The sequence below is a fragment of the Spermophilus citellus genome (assembly GCF_964194105.1).
Source record: "Spermophilus citellus genome assembly, chromosome: 2".
Classification (NCBI taxonomy): Eukaryota; Metazoa; Chordata; class Mammalia; order Rodentia; family Sciuridae; genus Spermophilus; species Spermophilus citellus.
This window is the reverse complement of record NC_138183.1, coordinates 148,499,485-148,519,846: the sequence shown is the minus strand read 5'-3', so window position 1 is coordinate 148,519,846 and position 20,362 is coordinate 148,499,485.

The following is a 20,362-nucleotide window of genomic DNA, read 5'->3' as shown; positions in this document are numbered from 1 at the left end:
CAGGTTAACATTAAAAAATAGCATCTCCATCTCAGGAGGTCATGTAAGCCTGTTGAATATTAATATATCAGTTAAATACAAAAGAGTACAAATAGAGAGGCAGGTATAGAACATGAGTACTTTCTAAGGTCATTCTAAGGTCATTTTCTTCAAAATATCCTTCCTTTGAAGAATAAATTGGAGCAGAATATTTATTACTTGGCCTGGAGCTTTTGAAAATTTAATTTCATCTGAATAAAAAGAACAGCAATTAATATGACTTAATGGTATTACCACATCATGTGGGATCATTTCTGCATTTCATGTATATGTATACATAACATGGAAAGATAGGGGAATGTACAGGCTTGTGTGTACATTTATGCATATATCCATGTATATTCAATAACAAAAAGACAAACATTTTCAACATTGATTATTTAAATGGCAGGCAGAGTACTAAACACATTTAGTGTTCTCACAGCAGTATTGTGAAGGCAGTTTTATTATTGACCTAATTTATTAATGGAAAAAGATCAGATGTCAAATTGTTTCTCCAGTCACATTAGTAAGTGATAAAACAGAAGCTTCAACTCAGATCTAACTTTAAACTTGGTACTTAGAATGCTTACAATACTAACCATAGTATGCATGGTATTTTTTTGTTTTCCATGTCTGTAATTAATTTATATCTAGAACAGTTACTCAATCTGTATTCTCTCTTGGTTATTGTTCTAGATTTTTGGAATCCATGGTTAAAAATATACATCCTCATAAAGCTTGAGACTAGCGAAAGCTATACAAATCTTCTATTTCATATAAATTCTCAAATCTAAGCTACTTATCTCTCCCTTGAACTACAGAAAAAAGTGCCTACCTGAAATGCCAGCCTACTTTTTCTATTTCCTGATATCTTTCTTCTTCATTCAGCTCTAGCCCCAGTAAGAACTCTATATTTTATAATGGAATGGTCTATATAAAATATGTTTCTGTCCACACTGCCCCTGCATAAATCTCTGATGGCTTGCTATCCCTGAACAGAGGGTTGTGACTTACTCTGCAGAGTGTGCATAATACAATCAGAGGGCTTCTCTAGAAGTGTGTGTCCGGGAGAACTATGAACAGAGAGTCAAAGAACATCATTTCAATCCTTTAGGTAAAGAGGACTTGAATTCTCTCCCTATAGTGTGTTCCAAAGAAAATGAGAATGTGAAAATGATTAATGAAGTGAGAGGGTAAAAATTGCTTCAAATATGATGACATCAAGACTATACACTTTTACCAAGTCAATTGAACAATTCATAATGCTGCTACATAAAGCCATACAGAAAATTGAAGCAGAATATTTCTGGGGAAATAATTTTACGTTGAGGTAGATTTATTCTAACTTTCATGAGGAAGTACCTAACATTTTAACATATTGGTTGGTGATTAGAAAAGGAAATTAGAAATTAGTCTCCAAACACATTGAGATAGAATTCCAGTGGAGTTTTAATTTGCATTTCTGTAATTGAGATTCCATCTCACTCCAGTCAGAATGGTAATTACCAAGAATATGAGGAACAATAAATATTGGTGAGGATGTGGGGATAAAGGTACTCTGATACATTTGTGGTGGGTTTGTAGATTGGTGCAACCATTATGGAAAGCAGTATGGGATTCCTTTAAAAACTTGGAACGGAACCACTATTTGATCAAGTTATCCCACTCCTCAGTCTATACCCAAAGATCTTAAAATCAGCATACTAACGTGAAACAACCACATCAGTGTTCATAGTAGTTCAATTAACTTTCCAGAAGCTCCAGGCCAAGTATAAATATTCTGCTCCAATTTGTCAGAAAAGGCCTTTGGATTTTGAGACATTTAGAGAACAATTGCAGGACTGATAGGGACAGAAATCAGAATCCAGATAATTGAAGAATGAGTAGTTACATTGGATTCTGGTCCTAAATGGAATGAAGAGAAACAACAGAATTTTGTGGATAACAGAGAGTAAAACCCTGGTGATTTTTGGTAGTAGAAAGAAAGGAGTCAGTACAGAGCTTGAGGCTTAAGAAGCTAAATTGAAAAAGTCTAACTGGTAAAATGAATATCACCTTTCCAAATAAAGTGTATATATCCTCTAAATTTATGTCTTCCAGAGGAAATTTCTGTCTTATCAAAAATATTCAGTATTAGAAATGCTATGTCAAAAAATATAGAGTCTAGGCTCACATCTTGACTTACACTTACTAAAGGGTCTTAAAACCAGCTCAAACACTATAAAATTTTAGAATTGTTTTCTTATTCCTTTTAACACTGATTCTTATTCTGTATCTTCTAGAATCTTGAAGTATCTTTTTAAATAAAATGCCATTATTGCCTCAGGAGAACAAAAAAAAACAGTGTACTCTTGCTCATAATTTTGTATGTCTGAGGAAAGAGTATTACATGGTGATTTAATTCAAACTGAGATTTTTCCCATTCTAAAGAATGCATAGGAGAGGTAAGAAAATAACTTGATTCTCCCCAAACAAGGGTGACTAATGATCTTTGTGTTTCTAAGAAAATCCTCAGCACGTGTGATTTCATGGCCTCAACTCTTATGTGGGATTTCTACAGTGATTTGATGATTTTGTTTTGAGTCAAATGAAGTAATTTTTGACAAATCCTGGGTAGCTGCTAGAGTTTCTCATAGTAAACTCTTATTAGTGGGCTTAGGTATCTGAGACAGAAGGTTTTTTAATAAAATGTGTCCTCAAATCATTGCAATGACAGATACAATGGCAACTGATGCTATAGGAGTTTATGCGGAGACTCAGATTAGAATGACTCTAACATCTTTCACAGCTTTTTAATAATATCCTCATACATGGAACATTCAATGTAGTCTAAAAGAAAACATAAAATTATACCTGTGAACATTATATATGGTGCTTAGAGTCTTAAGTTTAGACCCACATGCAACCAGAATGACATTTCTATGCCAGTTATGTCCTGTACATTATGTGAGATTAAAGGGCAAGCATGGAGTTTATTGGGGCATGGAAACCACTTCATAAGCCATTAAGTCTGCCTCTATAGATGCACATGATTTATACAGAGTTACTATTTTTCAATATCCTCACTTTTCTACCCAGGGGACACTAGTCTGATTAGCTGGACCTTAATACACCTAAAGTCATCTAATCCATTCCAAAATAAGGTGCACTGTCCTAAAAATAGTCTTAAGCCCATTTATTATTTACACTTAGGCTTTCCAGTTTTCTGTATAATTATCAAGTGATATTGAACTATCTACAGTATTCAAATCTCATTTATGATACCGTATCTGTACATGTCATGTTCTGCCTACTTTTTGATATACCATCAAAAAACTTACCTCTATCACTTTCTCCAAGTTCTTTATTATATCCATTTCTTATGTTGCATTCTTATTACTTAAAACAATGGCTAAAGCCAATCTAACCACTATTTTTTGTTGTTGTTGTTTAATACCTAACCCCTATCATGGAGGTCCATTTTCAACATTCTGTGAATGCTTGCACAATGAAAGAGTGAATGAATAAATATCTCTAGCAACACAGTACCCACTATCTTGCAAAAGAATTGACTTCTGAGTCCTATAAGAGGAATTATTCATTAGGAGTTTCATACAAAGCCATCTTAAACATCTGCAATTGAGAATCAAAATAAATTTATGCAGAAAGACTTTATAAAGTCCCAAATAGATATTAGTCAAGGTATTATCACTATATTTGAAATTAATATTAATAACTATAAATAGTGTTAATGAATGCAATTAATGCATCATTACAGGTTTTTACAGTTAAACGTTTAAGTTTAGTCACATATTTTTATATTATTTTGCTACTATTGATAGCATATTCTATATTGCAATAGATGTTCAAGGCAAAGTAGGATATCTCAGAGAAATATGGAGTAGTCATCTTTTACAAAAAGTGATTTTAGATGCAACCCTGACTACAGATAGGGAAAATGCTCACTGACTTTCTTTTTAAAACATGATTCTAGAATTCAGGCAACATCTCTCTATTGATCCTAGCAAAAGTGAAAGTTTCCTATTCATTTTATAGACTCATTGGGTTGCAAACTTAGAGTCAGGATATAGTGACAGAATTTATCAAACAAAGCAACAACTTTACTCTTAAGTTCTTTGAGAATGTATGTGGAAATAATCATCTATTTCATATTTGTCCATGCACACAATATTAAAACAGTTTGGCCAATAACATTGCCCAGTATTTTCTATTCCCCTGGTTCTTTTCCATAAGATCTTCCACACCTTTCTTTTGCTTTTTCTTCTATGACTTCCTTTAGAAGTACATAGTAAATGGGAATTGATACAGTTGGAAACAGACTGAAATAATCATGGGAAACAGTTGAGAAATCTTCAAGTTGTTACAGTTTTCAGCCACATCATGTTCAGTCAATTTATTTGAAGAAAATAAGGATAAAGCAGGCGTACTTGTCATCTAAGACAGTATTGTTGAATATAAAGACAGTATTCCATTAGAGAAATGAAATGGAATTTACTATACAGGATATCAAGAAATTGGGAACAAAACTGTGTTTTTAAAAAGTTGACAAGGAATAGATAGCGGAATTCACAATTTCTTAAGGGAATGGTGATATATACATATTAAACTGTATATTTGGTGAAAATGTTTTGATTCTTCGACAGTAGAACATATGGGTATTCTTTTAGCTTTGTCATACTTTTCCTTTTTACCAACAATTTTCACCAACATTGAAGTCTACTGCTCATATCTAAATTGTGCATATAGTCCTGAAGAAATAGGTTTAAATTTCAGCTTTATGTAGACAATAGATCCTTCTGAATTATACCCACATGTCAGTGACGGGGATCCAACACTTTCCTTTTATCCCATTTGATTCACTAGAAATCCCTACTCACTCTTAATAATGTCCTTACAGAAACAGGAGGCATTCAGAAGCACAGTAGAAATATTTACTATTGTTTGCTTTACCCACTGCCTGACAATGCAAGTGTAGCCCTACCTTGACATTTCTATGTGACATTCAGGTCTCTAGTGCTGCTTCATCCTTAGATTAGCCATTCACCTTAAGTGTTTATCAGTTGGAAAGGATTTAATCTATGTATCACATTACTAAGGTCATTCCCCCATGATATCTAAATTCTCTGTTTCTTATCCTATATCTGTTTTCCTTGTTTCTTTCTCTATTGTTGTTTTCTACTACAAATAGATGTTTTCAAGTTTTGGAGATTTTTCATTTCTTTCTCTCTCTTTCCCTGTCCCCCATAAACTTATAAAATAGGTCATGCACTGTCATAAGTTTTACTATTATGTTTATATAAAATATATCATTCTTTAGTAAATCCATGTTTTCATAACTTTATTTATGATCTCTAGTATCATATTATTTATTAAATATCTCCTTTAGCACCACAGTTCTCATTCATCGTCCTTCCATAAAAACCTACCTGGCTTCTGAATTTCTCTTTTGTAAATTATGTTAACAGTAACAAACTAGTAAATTTAAGATCATCTCTGATTGCTTGTCTTCATGACCTTTAATTATTCCTTTAAATTTAGTTCAAGTTCAAGAATTTTCAGTTTTTTTACTTTCTTTGCCAATGTTTAGCCACCTTAGTTTAAGCCTCTAATGTCCCCTTTATCTATACTAAATGATGGCTTCCTGAACATTTTTGTTCCCTCCACCCATCTCAACTCACCCTTGTGTTCCTAAACCTCTTCTCATGACTCCTGCACTCTGATAAAAATCATCCTATATCACTAATAAAAAATAAGGACTCGTCCTCTCTTTCCAGACATCCTCTGCTTTGAATGAACAGGTACTATTCATTGTAGCATCACTTCCTTTTTCTGCCTCCTCTGCATAAACTTATCTGGATGTCTTATTTCTAAGGCTACTGACAACCTCACTCTTTCCAGTTATAAACCACATGCTGTGTTTCCCAATAAAAAAGTTTCCTGATTCTTCCCATAGTGATTTGACTTCACTGTCTTCTTAATGACAAATTTTTTGTACCCTAGTGGTATGACTTGAAGTCAAAAAATCTAGGTTCAAATGTAACCTGCTAGCAGAAAACCTTGGGTAGATTTTTTTTCTTATTTTTTAAAAAGGGAATTATTAATACCAGTCTCTCAAAACATACATGGGAAAAGAAACATGAGCCTATGTCTTGATCTCCATGAATTAGAGGATCTTTGTTTTGCTCACTAATGTATCTCAAGGGCCACAAACAGTACTTGACACACAGGTAATTCTTTAATCCATTAGATACTATAAAATGTTGATATTATTAATCTTCCAGTACATCATAGTTAGCAATCTACTCACCCTCCTACCCGACAGCCATGGAATACCTACAATGAACAAGATGCTGTCCTGCTGTTACTGCTCTTGCTTCCAAGCCCTTTTCTTTCTGTTTCGTGTTCTAGGTCCTTAGAATTTCATCTCTAGCTTTGTTCTTTCCTGATTCTGCACATGCTCCTTGGATGACACTACCACCTTTGGCCTCCACCTTGATAGTGTGTTCCTGCTACCTGTAGTGCTCATCTCCTGATCTTTGCAAGTCTCCTTCTCTTACATCATCACATTTCAGCTCTAATATCATTTTCCACAAAGAGTCCTTTTCTGAACTCTAATTTATTTTAAGAATTAACTTATTTTTCTCTGATGTGTGTCAGGATGAAAGTAGTTATCTCAGAGTTTTGGGAAATTGATATTTCATTAACACGGTAATGGAAAAAGGCAATAGAATCTTTTTTGTGTTCATAAGAATTCACATATAAATACACATATGGGGGGACCCAACATGGCGGCCGGCGAGGAAGCAGCACTTTCAGTATCTCCACATTAACGGGATCAGAAAGACCCATTAATACACCTAGATTCAACCTACTGAGGAACTTCTAGCAAAATTCCGCTGAAAGGAGACCTGCCGGGAATTAGTAAGTTTATTAGAGGTGACAGTTTGTCCCAGACGAGTGAATCTTGGCCACGCGGTGCAGCGGTCCAGTCCCACTGCCAGCCGCCGCCAAACGGCCGCCGGCGCCGCCTGCCCGGTTCTGCAAACGGCCCCCAGTGGCCGGGCCGGCGTGGCGAGAAGGGTCCCCGCCCGCACGTCAAACAGCCCCCCGCCCGCCCAGATCAGGAGGCGACGTGAAGGGAATCTAACCAAGCCTTTATGAAATAGCGAACTGGGCTACATACGGGGGTTGCTGAAGTGCTGAGCCTGGTGCTCAGAGCAGCGGCTTTAAATCGAGACTTTGCGCAGCTTGTTAGACTGGAACTGGGCTGCGTGCCGAGCCCTGTCCTCCGCAGGCTGGTCCACGGCCTCAAGCGCCTCGGTCGCCTGTTCCCTGCTGCACCTTGGGGCAGAGCCTGCTCTGGGGTCGTTTGGCATCCCCCTGCGAGGGGACCCGTGCTCCAGAGGAGGGGGTTGGAGAGCCGCGGCGGCAGCCGCTTGGGCCCCAGGAGCTAGGCACCGGGCCGAGGAGCAGCGGAGGCCGCTGCGGCGCTGCTAAGGTTGCAGACAAGCGTGGCGCCCAAGAGCACAGCCCAGAGGTGGAGGTGACGGCAGCAGGGTTTCAGTTCTAGAAAACTGGACTGGAAACAGAAGCAGCAGTTTGTATAACCCCAAGATCTTGCTTATGCCAGGAAACTGTAAGGGTAACATGAATATCATTGAGGAGGTCTAACACGGCAGCAGGCGTGGAGAGATCAAGTCTCTGACCTCTTCAACTGCGCGGGCATAGGGAGCTGTAAATTATCTAAAGCCTATTTGCTCAGGATCACTAGGCAATGCTGAGCTGATGTGGAGCTAGGGCGTACACTTTGGGCCCCTCAGAAAACACACACTGAGCACGTATCTGCTGCGTTTAAGCCCCGGATCGCCTGCTTCTCGTGACTCAGCACTAACGACCCCGCTGAAATAACTAGTCGGCCCACCTGATCTCACAGAGGTAAAAAAAAAAAACTGAGCACCATAGCCAGACCCAGGGAATCAGGAGTGATGTGGGACTAGCGGCGCAGAACTCCCGGCTATCGCTCCCACCAGGGCTGACAACAGAGGTCCCTTGCACCAGCTACCAGGGGAGTTGCTACCTGAGGGCAAACAAATTCGCTGGGGGTCCTCAGCCCCAAGCCCTACAAACTTAGGGTCTGAGGGAGGCAAACAGAAAGGGTGTGCCCAGGCATCCATGAAAACAGGGCTCCCAGGAGCAGCAGACCCGGCATGTAGCCAGTAATGTGGTAAGCGTCACAGGCGAGTGGGGCCTGGATTGAGGAACCACAAGAGAAGGACCTAGGCATTCAGGTCTGGAGACCCGCACAGTCTGGGAAGAAGAGCTGAGGCACAGTGATTGGTTCCCACCTATCAAGAGGAGAAGCTTGGCCCAGTGGGCATAGCTCCACCTACTGGAAGAGAAGTTAATCCAGCTCTATGACTGCATTTATTATTATTATTATTTTTAATGATTATTATTAGTATTTTTTTTATTCTCACTTTTTGTAGTTGACGTTGTTGTTGTTCTTTAACTTTCTTATTAATGGTTTCAATTTTTTTAATTCTTTTTATTCTATTATTATTACTATTATTTTTTAAACTTCAATTTCCATTTTTTATTACCATTATAATTTTTTTCGTTTGTTTTAAATTTTTATTTTTTCGTTTTTTCTCTTTCTTCTCACTTTTTTTCTTTTGTCTTTTCATTTCTTTTCAACTTTCTTATTCCCCCTCTCTTGAACTCCACCTGCCTACACTCACTCTCTTTAGTGACTTCTTCCCTTCTAATACCTCTCCTCCCAAGCATCAAATAAATTTATAAGAGTAAACAGTAACTCAGCAGTCAAACAGAACAAGAAGTAGAAAACAAAGCATTTTTCTGGTCTTTTAGAATAAGTATCTCTGATGAAAATTTTTTTTTTAATGTAGATAAGAGGAATTAACAGCTTTACTCAAAAAGTAAATTAAGCTATCTTTCTCATCACATGGAAAGAGTAGATGTACAAGGAACTAAAAAAAATTTACTAAGATTGTTAATTAATTAATTCATTGTATGGATTAATCAGTGTATCTGTGAAATTTCCATACAAAGAATTTTTAGTAGATTTTATTACTCCGGACAAAGTCTATTGAGACATAAATTTTATAACCCTATAAAATTCTATATTAATTTTATAAAGAAGAAAAGAGGTGTTCAGAGGTTTGTAACACAAAGGAATAATAAATGTTTAGGAACACTGAATGCTAATTATCCTGAATTGATCATTACATGTTGTGTGTATCAAATGGGTACCATTTGTATCCATATATACACAATTAAAATACATAAATAAATTGTATTTAATTGTATATTAAGACAGTACCTAATAGCACCTAACAGAACACAAGGAGACACATGAATCAATACTTTGATGAGAGTAATATAAAAACATAAATGGGGAAGGTGGCAAAGTAGGTATTAGATCCAGGAAGGAAAAAAAAAACTAATGTTTTCATACATATTTAATGATAATATGTAAAACTCAGAGAAATATCATTAAAATGAAGATTTTTGTCATGTCTTCACTATCCTTTGGAATATAAAACAGTATCTGGAACTTGTACTCAAAATGTCTTATTTTAAAAGGGAACATTCTTTCTCTTTCCTTTCGGCAGCCTTATCCATATCATTATCTAGGTCAGAGGCATATGTACATAGAAGACAGGATTAACTATATCCATTTTTTACTATATTTATAGACTTGGATCAAAATATGATTCGACTTCTAACAAATTAAACAAAATGATTATCAGCAAAATAAACTATCACAACAATTAAGCATATCATGTCTGACCCTTTAAAAATGAGGAAAGAATTCCAAATGATCAAGTTATTTCATTAAATACAAATAACTTACAAAATATTTTCAGATTTTTTTCCACATAAAAATTAAGCACCCAAGAGAAAAAATATATTACATATGCTGGAAAATATTCATGCACAGAAAAATCCAACTTCTCTGCTGTTATGATTTGCCTCTCACAAGTTGTTTTTTCTGCTACTTTTCAATAGTGTGAATTTTAAATTAAACATTAATTGGCTGGTTGGATTTTCATGCATCCAAAAAATCAGCCATGCTTTCATTGTGTACAGGTGTTTATTAATTAAGAGCATAACAGGTTAGTCATTCCTCATTTTATGTACTCACTGTGGAAATGACTGCCAATAGTAATACTTATGCTCACATAATTTCTAAAAATCACTGCATTATTTTGCATATTGTTAATTGTGTTTAAACAAAGACAAAGATTGCTGCCTAATTCAGAGGCTCTCTATAAATATTCGTTTCAAACGTAAATAATTCGTTTGGGATGAATAATCCTTTTAAACTTTTTATAGTATAAATTTCCTTGTGCTATTAAAAAGTTTTCTAGCAAAAAACGCTTTTAAACTAAATTATGTTCAGAAGATGCATTTGAAAGACTTCATCTGTTTCTGCAGCTTCCTCAATCATGTATTGCCTGTCTCTCCATTTTATCATGAGTTCTATATACATAACATACTTGAGTCCATTAAAATCTTATGGAAGAGAAATAGTATGAAAAATGCATGAAGTACTCTTCTCTGAAAGTGAGTTGAAGGCTTGTGCTGCCCACTTTGTGCTTCTTTTGCTTAGATACTACCTACAACTCGAGCTACTAATGGTGTTGAACCAAGTGTTGAATTTTGTGCCTGTTTTGTCAGGCAGCACAGAGTAAAAGGGACACCAATATCCTGAGACAGCCTCTCAAGTGATGTACTCTGCCTCTATTAAGTGCATATCCTGTATTTTAAAAGATGAGTCTTTTCTAATGGACCAACTAAACTTTGAAAATTGACAGAGCTGCTTGGGAAGGGGAAAGGTCTCACATTAGAATGTTCACTTGAAAATTTTATGCCTCTTTAAAATTCTCTTATTAGAAAATTCTAAATTCCAAAGCAGATTTAGCAAAGTATTTCAACCTTAGAATTGCTCCTTTCCAACACCAAAAAGTAACAAATGAATAATAAATAAATTTTCTTTGCAATTTTCCTCTAAGACATATTTTGAATTTTGTAGTCATCAAAGCACTTTTTGTAGTCAATACAAGTAACTTGATTCAACTCAACTTCTTAGCAATGGGATATCAATACAGTAATATAAATATGTGTTTTTACATTAGTACACATTTATAGTGAAATTTTCTTACATGCTTTAACTAGAGACAGATAAATATCCCTGTGCTTATTAATTTATAAAATATGTTACTATTTTCAAAACAACATATAAATTATGAGACAATATAAATCTTTGGTTACTTAAAAGGATAATGTCACATTTTAAGATATGAATTTGAAAAGTGCACTATGATAAAAATGGAAAACCATACAATGAATATAGCAACAACAGTTCTTTCCCTGAATGTCAATATTCTATAAGTTATACATTTGTAACACTTGAAAGATGAATAAAAAGAAGAGTTAACTATGTAACTTGTCATTTAGAAAAGCATTGTATTCTTTATTGTGTAATATCTGTTAATCCAAAACTCTTTACATAAATCCCAATATCTATTGCTATTTCAAACTTTAATTTATATATAAGTATATATAAATTAAAAATTGAAAATTTTTCTATATAAAAAATATATATAAATATGTGTGTGTATAATATAAACATATTTTAAAGGAAGCTTTCTCTGTAATTATTTGAGTTTACATCTGAATTAATGTTTTATTGTTCCATTTTCCAGCATTGTGAACATAAGCAAGTTTGTTTAAGGCTTTGATTTTCCTACTTAGAGGAATGGGGAAAATATTACAACTTATCCCACTGGATAATGTGAATCTGACATAAGTTGTCTATGTACATATATGAATACACCACAGTGAATCTCACCATCATGTACATCAAGAAATTTTAAGAAACAAAATAACTATGGGTAAATGGCAGAAAGATCAATAGATGGAAGGGGGGTTGGGAAAAGAAAGGGGAAGGGTAGGTATTGTGGTCCTAATTAGAATAAAATATACCTCATGCTTGTATAATTATATCAAAGTCCATTCTATTGTCATATATAACTAAAAAGAACCAATAAAATAAAAAAGACAATGTGTATAAGCACTATCGCCATCATCATTAATTTAAATGATTTGTTATTTTATAAAATGGAAATTTATACAATAGTAATAATTCAGAAGTTTCTTTTTTTCATATTGAGGGCCCTTTTTCAGGTATCTTCTACATCTCCCTCCCAAACCCATGTCTGGCCTTCATATGGTGCTTTTGCCTTCTTCCTAATAGCCAGTACTGAGTCCTACGTTATCTCAAATAATTTCCTTTGGTTCTTGTAGTATAGACAAGGCTAAAAGAGCAGAGAGAAAGAAGCATCAAATGAAAGACCATGTATATTGTTTTTCCACAAATAGCTCCCCAGTTGCTTAGTACACTGAATTCCATCTATCATTCTCTTTTGACATTTTTATGACCACACAAGGAAAAATATTTTTCTACATTTAAATGTACCAGATGGAAAAATCAGATAAAAATATTCCTGTGTCTTAATATTTTATGCACTATATTACACTTATGTAGTGATGTGCTAAATAGACTGGTTCCTATTGCAAAGTTAAAATTTTAAAAAATGGGAAGAAACGAAAAAGAAAATAAGAAAGGGGTAAAACGTCTACTTAGGTGGTGCAATGTGTATGATGTGCTTCTCCTTGGGTATTTAAAGTCCACGTGATGGCATTTGTCCTCTGTCTTCTATTTTGAGGTGTTTTGGGTTTGCTGGAGACATATGACTCCCTAACTAACATACAGTCTTACTGGGTGTGACTTCAACAAGCCTGTCCGAACCTACTTTCCATAGAGTCCACTTCAACAGTATCTATTTCACATCCCCCATGCCTGTCCAGGCAATTCCTAGAAATATAAGATCTTTTTAAGAACTATTTTCATTTCTGTACTGATAGCTGGAGTGGGACAGGGCATCCTGCAAAACTCTGAAGCTCAACATCCAGGCAGAGTGTGATAGAGTAAGTATATGAACTCTACTTATTTTGAAGTCTTGCTCCTCTTCTTATTTATCTTGGTAGGAAAATCGCCCCCTCCCTCCTTATTGACAGTTGGGGTTGGAGAGAGAGATGCCCCAGCACATCCAAATTTTCTAAACCGACACTCTTCTTCCAAAATAGCATTTCCTGAGCTATAATCCTATTTATATGAGCTAAAGAAAGATAATAGGAAAGAATCAAAAAACAGGTTACCTTATTTATAAGCAAGTCTGCACCCTTCTCTAGCCAGCCCCACTTTAGCTTATGAAGTTACATGTAATCCATTCTAAGTTCAGAAGAGACTTGTACAACTTCTTATTATAATTTCTTTAGTTCTTCATTGTCCTGTGACTCCTAATAAGATATTGCTGTTTTCACATATGTATCTTTATAGTTCTGGTTCATGATAGTTATTTAGAAAATTTTCTTAGAGTTCAGAAGTTATGTAAGAGACAATAAAATATTATTGTAATATACTCATGTACTTCTCTAATACAAAAAATAGTTTTTAAATGCAAAAAATACTATTGCAACATATGATAGGACTAGATTAGTTTTCTCTAGGAGTATATAAATTGGCTTTGTAAATGCATATAGTGGGTATGTGAAAGCCAAAGCAAATATGACTTGGATTAAATTATTTATTGGGACCAACTAGAAAATACCAGTTGTTAGGCAATGCTGTGTACAAAAAAAAAGTCATAGGCTATGGAGTTTTTAAGGGTTGTTTTTCTAGTCAGTTTCTAAGAAAATGTTACATAGACAATATATTCAGCTGAAGTAATTGGGAAAATCTAAAAGCAAATACTATTAAATGAACATTATTGGCTTTCACAATCCAATGAGTAATTTAATTATATTGTATAAGTGGTTCTCAGTAAGATGAAAAGAAGACAAAAATTATGGCAAGCAACAGACCTCTAAGACCAAATCTTGATTATTGGGGAAAATAGAAAATAACAGTATGGCTCATATAGCAGACAATATTTCAAAATCATAAAACCACTTTGGTCCAGGCAAGTCTGTTCAATAAAACACAATTAAGAAATATATCTTCAGTTTCAGATACAGTTTTCAAGCTAAGATGATGATTTTCTTTTTTTAAATTTTTTTATTGTTGGTTGTTCAAAACATTACATAGTTCTTGATATATCATATTTCACACTTTGATTCAAGTGGGTTATGAACTCCCATTTTTACTCCGTATACAGATTGCAGAATCACATCAGTTACACTTCCATTGATTTACATATTGACATACTCATGTCTGTTGTATTTGGCTGCCTTTCCTATCCTCTACTATCCCCCCTCCCCACCCCTCCCCTCCCCTCTTCTCTCTCTACCCCCTCTACTGTAATTCATTCCTCCCCCTTGTATTATTTTTCCCTTTCCCCTCACTTCCTCTTGTATGTAATTTTGTATAACCCTGAGGGTCTCCTTCCATTTCCATGCAATTTCCCTTCTCTCTCCCTTTTCCCTCCCACCTCTCATCTTTGTTTAATGTTGGTCTTCTTCTCATGCTCTTCTTCCCTAGTCTGTTCTTAGTTACTCTCCTTATATCAAGGAAGACATTTGGCATTTGTTTTTTAGGGCTTGGCTAGCTTCACTTAGCATAATCTGCTCTAATGCCATCCATTTCCCTCCAAATTCTATGATTTTGTCATTTTTTAATGCAGAGTAATACTCCATTGTGTATAAATGCCACATTTTTTTATCCATTCGTCTATTGAAGGACATCTAGGTTGGTTCCACAGTCTTGCTATTGTGAATTGTGCTGCTATGAACATCGATGTAGCAGTGTCCCTGTAGCATGCTCTTTTTAGGTCTTTAGGGAATAGACCCAGAAGGGGAATAGCTGGGTCAAATGGTGGTTCCATTCCCAGCTTTCCAAGAAATCTCCATACTGCTTTCCAAATTGGCTACACCAATGCAGTCCCACCAACAATGAACAAGTGTACCGTTTTCCCCACATGCTCGCCAGCACTTGTTGTTTGACTTCATAATGGCTGCCAATCTTACTGGAGTGAGATGGTATCTTAGGGTGGTTTTGATTTGCATTTATCTGACTGCTAGAGATAGTGAGCATTTTTCCATGTACTTGTTGATTGATTGTATGTCCTCCTCTGAGAAGTGTCTGTTCAGGTCCTTGGCCTATTTGTAGATTGGGTTATTTGTTATCTTATTGTCTAATTTTTTGAGTTCTTTATATACTCTGGATATTAGGGCTCTATCTGAAGTGTGAGGAGTAAAGATTTGTTCCCATGATGTAGGCTCCCTATTTACCTCTCTTATTGTTTCTTTTGCTGAGAAAAAACTTTTTAGTTTGAGTAAGTCCCATTTGTTGATTGTAGATGTTAACTCTTGTGCTATGGGTGTCCTATTGAGGAATTTGGAGCCCGATCCCACAGTATGTATGTCGTAGCCAACTTTTTCTTCTATCAGATGCCGTGTCTCTGATTTGATATCAAGCTCCTTGATCCAATTTGAGTTAACTTTTGTGCATGGCGAGATGAGGGGATTCAGTTTCATTTTGTTGCATATGGATTTCCAGTTTTCCCAACACCATTTGTTGAAGATGCTATCCTTCCTCCATTGCATGCTTTTAGCCCCTTTATCAAATATAAGAAAGTTGTAGTTTTGTGGGTTGGTTTCTTTCATCTGTCTAATTGCTCTGGCCAGTGTTTCGAGAACTATGTTGAACAGAAGTGGTGATAGAGGGCATCCTTGTCTTGTTCCAGATTTTAGAGGGAATGCCTTCAATTTTTCTCCATTCAGAATGATGCTAGCCTGAGGCTTAACATAGATTGCTTTTACAGTGTTGAGGTAATTTCCTGTTATCCCTAGTTTTTCGAGAGTTTTGAACATAAAGGGATGCTGTACTTTGTCGAATGCTTTTTCCGCATCTATCGAGATGATCATATGGTTCTTATTTTTAAGTGTATTGATGTGGTGAATAACACTTATTGATTTCCGTATATTGAACCAGCCTTGCATCCCAGGGATGAATCCTACTTGATCATGGTGCACAATTTTTTTGATATGTTTTTGTATCCGATTCGCCAGAATTTTATTGAGGATTTTTGCATCTAGGTTCATTAGAGATATTGGTCTGTAGTTTTCTTTCTTTGAAGTTTCTTTGTCTGGTTTAGGAATCAGGGTGATGCTGGCCTCCTAGAATGAATTTGGAAGTTCTCCCTCTTTTTCTATTTCCTGAAATAGCTTGAAAAGTATTGGTATTAGTTCCTCTTTAAAGGTTTTGTAAAACTCTGCTGTATACCCATCCGGTCCTGGGATTTTTTAGATGGTAATCTTTTGATGGTTTCTTCTATTTCCTCAATTGATATTGGTCTGTTTAGGTTGTCTATATCCTCCTGACTCAATCTGGGCAGATTATATGACTTAAGAAATTTATCGATGCCTTCACTATCTTCTATTTTATTGGAGTATAAGGATTCAAAATAATTTCTGATTATCTTCTGTATTTCTGAAGTGTCTGTTGTGATATTGCCTTTTTCATCCCTTATGCTAGTAATTTGAGTTCTCTCTCTTCTTCTCTTCCTTAGCATGGCTAAGGGTCTGTTGATTTTATTTATTTTTTCAAAGAACCAACTTTTAGTTTTGTCAATTTTTTCAATTGTTTCTTTTGTTTCAATTTCATTAATTTCAGCTCTGATTTTAATTATTTCTTGCCTTCTACTTCTTTTGCTGTTGTTTTGCTCTTCTTTTTCTAGGATTTTGAGATGAAGTATGAGATCATTTATTTGTTGTTTTTTTCTTTTTTTTAAGGAATGAACTCCAAGCAATGAATTTTCCTCTTAGAACTGCTTTCAATGTGTCCCATGGATTCTGATATGTTGTATCTGTGTTTTCATTTAACTCTAAGAATTTTTTAATTTCCTCCTTGATGTCTTCTAAAACCCATTGATCATTCAGTAACCTATTGTTCATTCTCCAAGTGATGCATGATTTTTCCTTCCTTCTTTTATCGTTGATTTTCAGTTTCATTCCATTATGATCAGATAAGATGCATGGTATTATCTCTACTCCTTTATATTGTCTAAGAGTTGCCCTGTGACATAATATATGATCTATTTTTGAGAAGGATCCATGTGCTGCTGAGAAGAAAGTGTAACTGCTTGATGTTGGGTGGTATATTCTATATATGTCAATTAAGTCTAGGTTATTAATTGTGTTATTGAGTTCTATAGTTTCCTTATTCAACTTTTGTTTGGAAAATCTGTCCAGTGGTGAGAGAGGTGTGTTGAAGTCTCCCATGATTATTGTATGGTGGTCTATTAGACTCTTGAACTTGAGAAGAGTTTGCTTGATGAACATAGCAGCACCGTTGTTTGGGGCATATATATTTATGATTGTTATGTCTTGTTGGTGTATGGTTCCTTTGAGCAGTATGTAGTGTCCCTCTTTATCCCTTTTGATTAACTTTGGCTTGAAATCTATTTTATTTGATATGAGTATGGACACTCCTGCTTGTTTCCACAGTCCATATGAGTGGTATGATTTTTCCCAAGCTTTCACCTTCAGTCTATGTATATCTTTTCCTATCAAATGCGTCTCCTGTAGGCAGCATATTGTTGGGTCTTGTTTTGTGATCCATTCAACTAGCCTGTGTCTCTTAATTGGTGAGTTTAAGCCATTAACATTTAGGGTTATTATTGAGATACGGTTTGTTCTTCCAGCCATATTTGTTTATTAGTGTTACTAAACCTGATTTGTTTTCCTCTTTGATTATTTTCCCCCATTTACTGTCCTACCTCCCACTGTTGGTTTTCATTGTTATTTTCCATTTCCTCTTCCTGTAATGTTTTGCCAAGGATTTTTTGGAGAGATGGTTTCTAGCTGCAAATTTTTTTAACTTTTGTTTATCATGGAAGGTTTTAATTTCATCTTCCATCCTGAAGCTTAATTTCGCCGGATACACGATTCTTGGTTGGAACCCATTTTCTTTCAGTGTTTGAAATATGTTATTCCAGGATCTTCTAGCTTTCAGAGTCTGTGTTGAAAGATCAGCTGTTATCTTGATTGGTTTACCCCTAAATGTAATCTGCTTCCTTTCTCTTGTAGCTTTTAAAATTCTCTCCTTATTCTGTATGTTGGGCATCTTCATTATAATGTGTCTAGGTGTGGATCTCTTATGATTTTGAACATTCGGCGTCCTGTAGGCTTCTAGGATTTGGGATTCTGTCTCATTCTTCAAGTCTGGGAAGTTTTCTCGTATTATTTCATTGAATAGATTGTTTATTCCTTTGGTTTCGACCTCTATGCCTTCCTGTATCCCAATGACTCTTAAGTTTGGTCTCTTTATGTTATCCCATATTTCTTAGATGTTCTGCTCATGGTTTCTTAACAGTCTTGCTGAGCTGTCTATGTTCTTCTCAAGTTGAAATACTTTGTCTTCATTGTCTGATGTTCTATCTTCTAAGTGTTCTACTCTGCTGGTAGTATTCTCAGTTGAGTTTTTAAGTTGGTTTATTGCTTCCTGCATTTCTAGGATTTCTATTTGTTTGTTTTTTATTACCTCTATCTCCCTGTGTAGTTAATCTTTTGCTTCTTGGATTTGTTTATGTAATTCATTGTCAAAGTGATCTTTCATTGTCTGATTTTGCTGTCTCATGTCTTCCTTGAGACTCCAGATCATCTGAAGCATGTATATCCTGAATTCTTTATCTGACATTCCATCTGTTGCAGCTATTACGTCTTCTAGAGTTGAGTTAGCCTGCATTGCTTGTTGTCCTCTCTTTCCTTGTCTTTTCATACTGCTCGCGTTTCTTTCTGCTTGGTGAAACTGTTGTTTTTTTGAAATTTTCCCTCTATTTATTTATATTGCTCTTGTATAGTTGAAAAATCTCCCTTGCAGGGCAGGTAGTGGCTGTGATCCTCCTCAACTGGGGTGATCTGTCTACCAAGCTGGCGGGCCGCTAGGTCTGCTCTGCCGTTCGGTCGCAGGTCTGCCCACCCTGCGGGCGTGGGTGGCGGCTCTGCTCTGCCCCCACTTCAATTGTGGTGACGTGACTACCACGCCCTCGGGTCGTTGGGCCTGATCCGGATGCAGGCGGCGGCTCTGCTCGGCCCCTACTCCAATTGGTGTGACATGTCTACCACGCCGGCAGGCCTCTGGGCCTGTTCCGCTGGTGGGTCGCAGGTCTGCCTACCCTGCGGGCTCGGGAGGCAGCTCTGCTTGGCCCTCACTCCAAATGGGGCTACCTGACTGCCACTCCGGCGGGTCGCTGGGCCTTTTCCGGACACGGGCGGTGGCTCTGCTCCGCCCCCACTCCAACAAGTGTGACGTGTCTGCTTCGCCGGCCGGCCGCTGGGCCCGTTCCACCGGTGGGCCACCGGTCTGCCTACCTTGCGAGCTCGGGCGGCGGCTCTGCTCGGCCCCCACTCCAAATGGGGTGACTTGACTGCCACGCCAGTGGGTCGCTGGGCCTTTTCCGGGCACAGGCAGCGGCCCCGCTCAGCCCCCACTCCAATCAGTGCGACGTGTCCACCACGCTGGCAGGCCACCGGGCCTGTCCCGTCGGTGGGTCGCAGGTCTGCCTACCTTGCAGGCTCGGGCGGTGGCTCTGCTCGGCCCCTACTCCAAATGGTGTGACTTGACTACCACGCCGTTGGGTCGCTGGTCCTGTTCCAGGCGTGGGCGGCTGCTCTCTTTGGCCCCAGCTGCAGTTGGGGTGACGTGATACCAAGCCGGCGGGTCGCTTGGCCTGTTCTGGGTGCAGGCGGTAGCTCCACTCAGCCCCTCTGGCCCCCACAGCACCCAGGAGGACCCGGACCGAGAAGCAGTTTCCGCTGGATCCCTAGCCCTGGGCCAAAGCAGCTCCAGGAGCCTGACCCCGGCCGCTCCGAGCTCGGTGCACACTCTTCTAGGAGCAGGCTCCAAGAAGTAGTCTCCGTGGGTTCCCCAGCCCTCGACCAAAGCAGGTACGGGAGCCAGAACCCGGCCGCTTCGAGCTCGGTGCACGCTCTGCTAGTAGCAAGCTCCAAGTATCAGTCTCCGCGGGTTCCCCAGCCCTGGACCAAAGCAGCTCCGGGAGCCAGAACCTGGCCGCTCTGAGCTCGGTGCACGCTCTGCTAGGAGCAGGCTCCAAGTATCAGTCTCCGTGGCTTCCCCAGCCCTGGGCCAAAGCAGCTCCGGGAGCCAGAACCCGGCCTCCCCGAGCTCAGTGCATGCTCTGCTAGGAGCAGGCTCCAAGAAGCAGTCTCCTCGGGTTCCCCCGCTGGACCTGTTCTGCTGGTGGGTCTCAGGTCTGCCTACCCTGCAGGCGCATGGGTCAGCTCTGCCACTCCG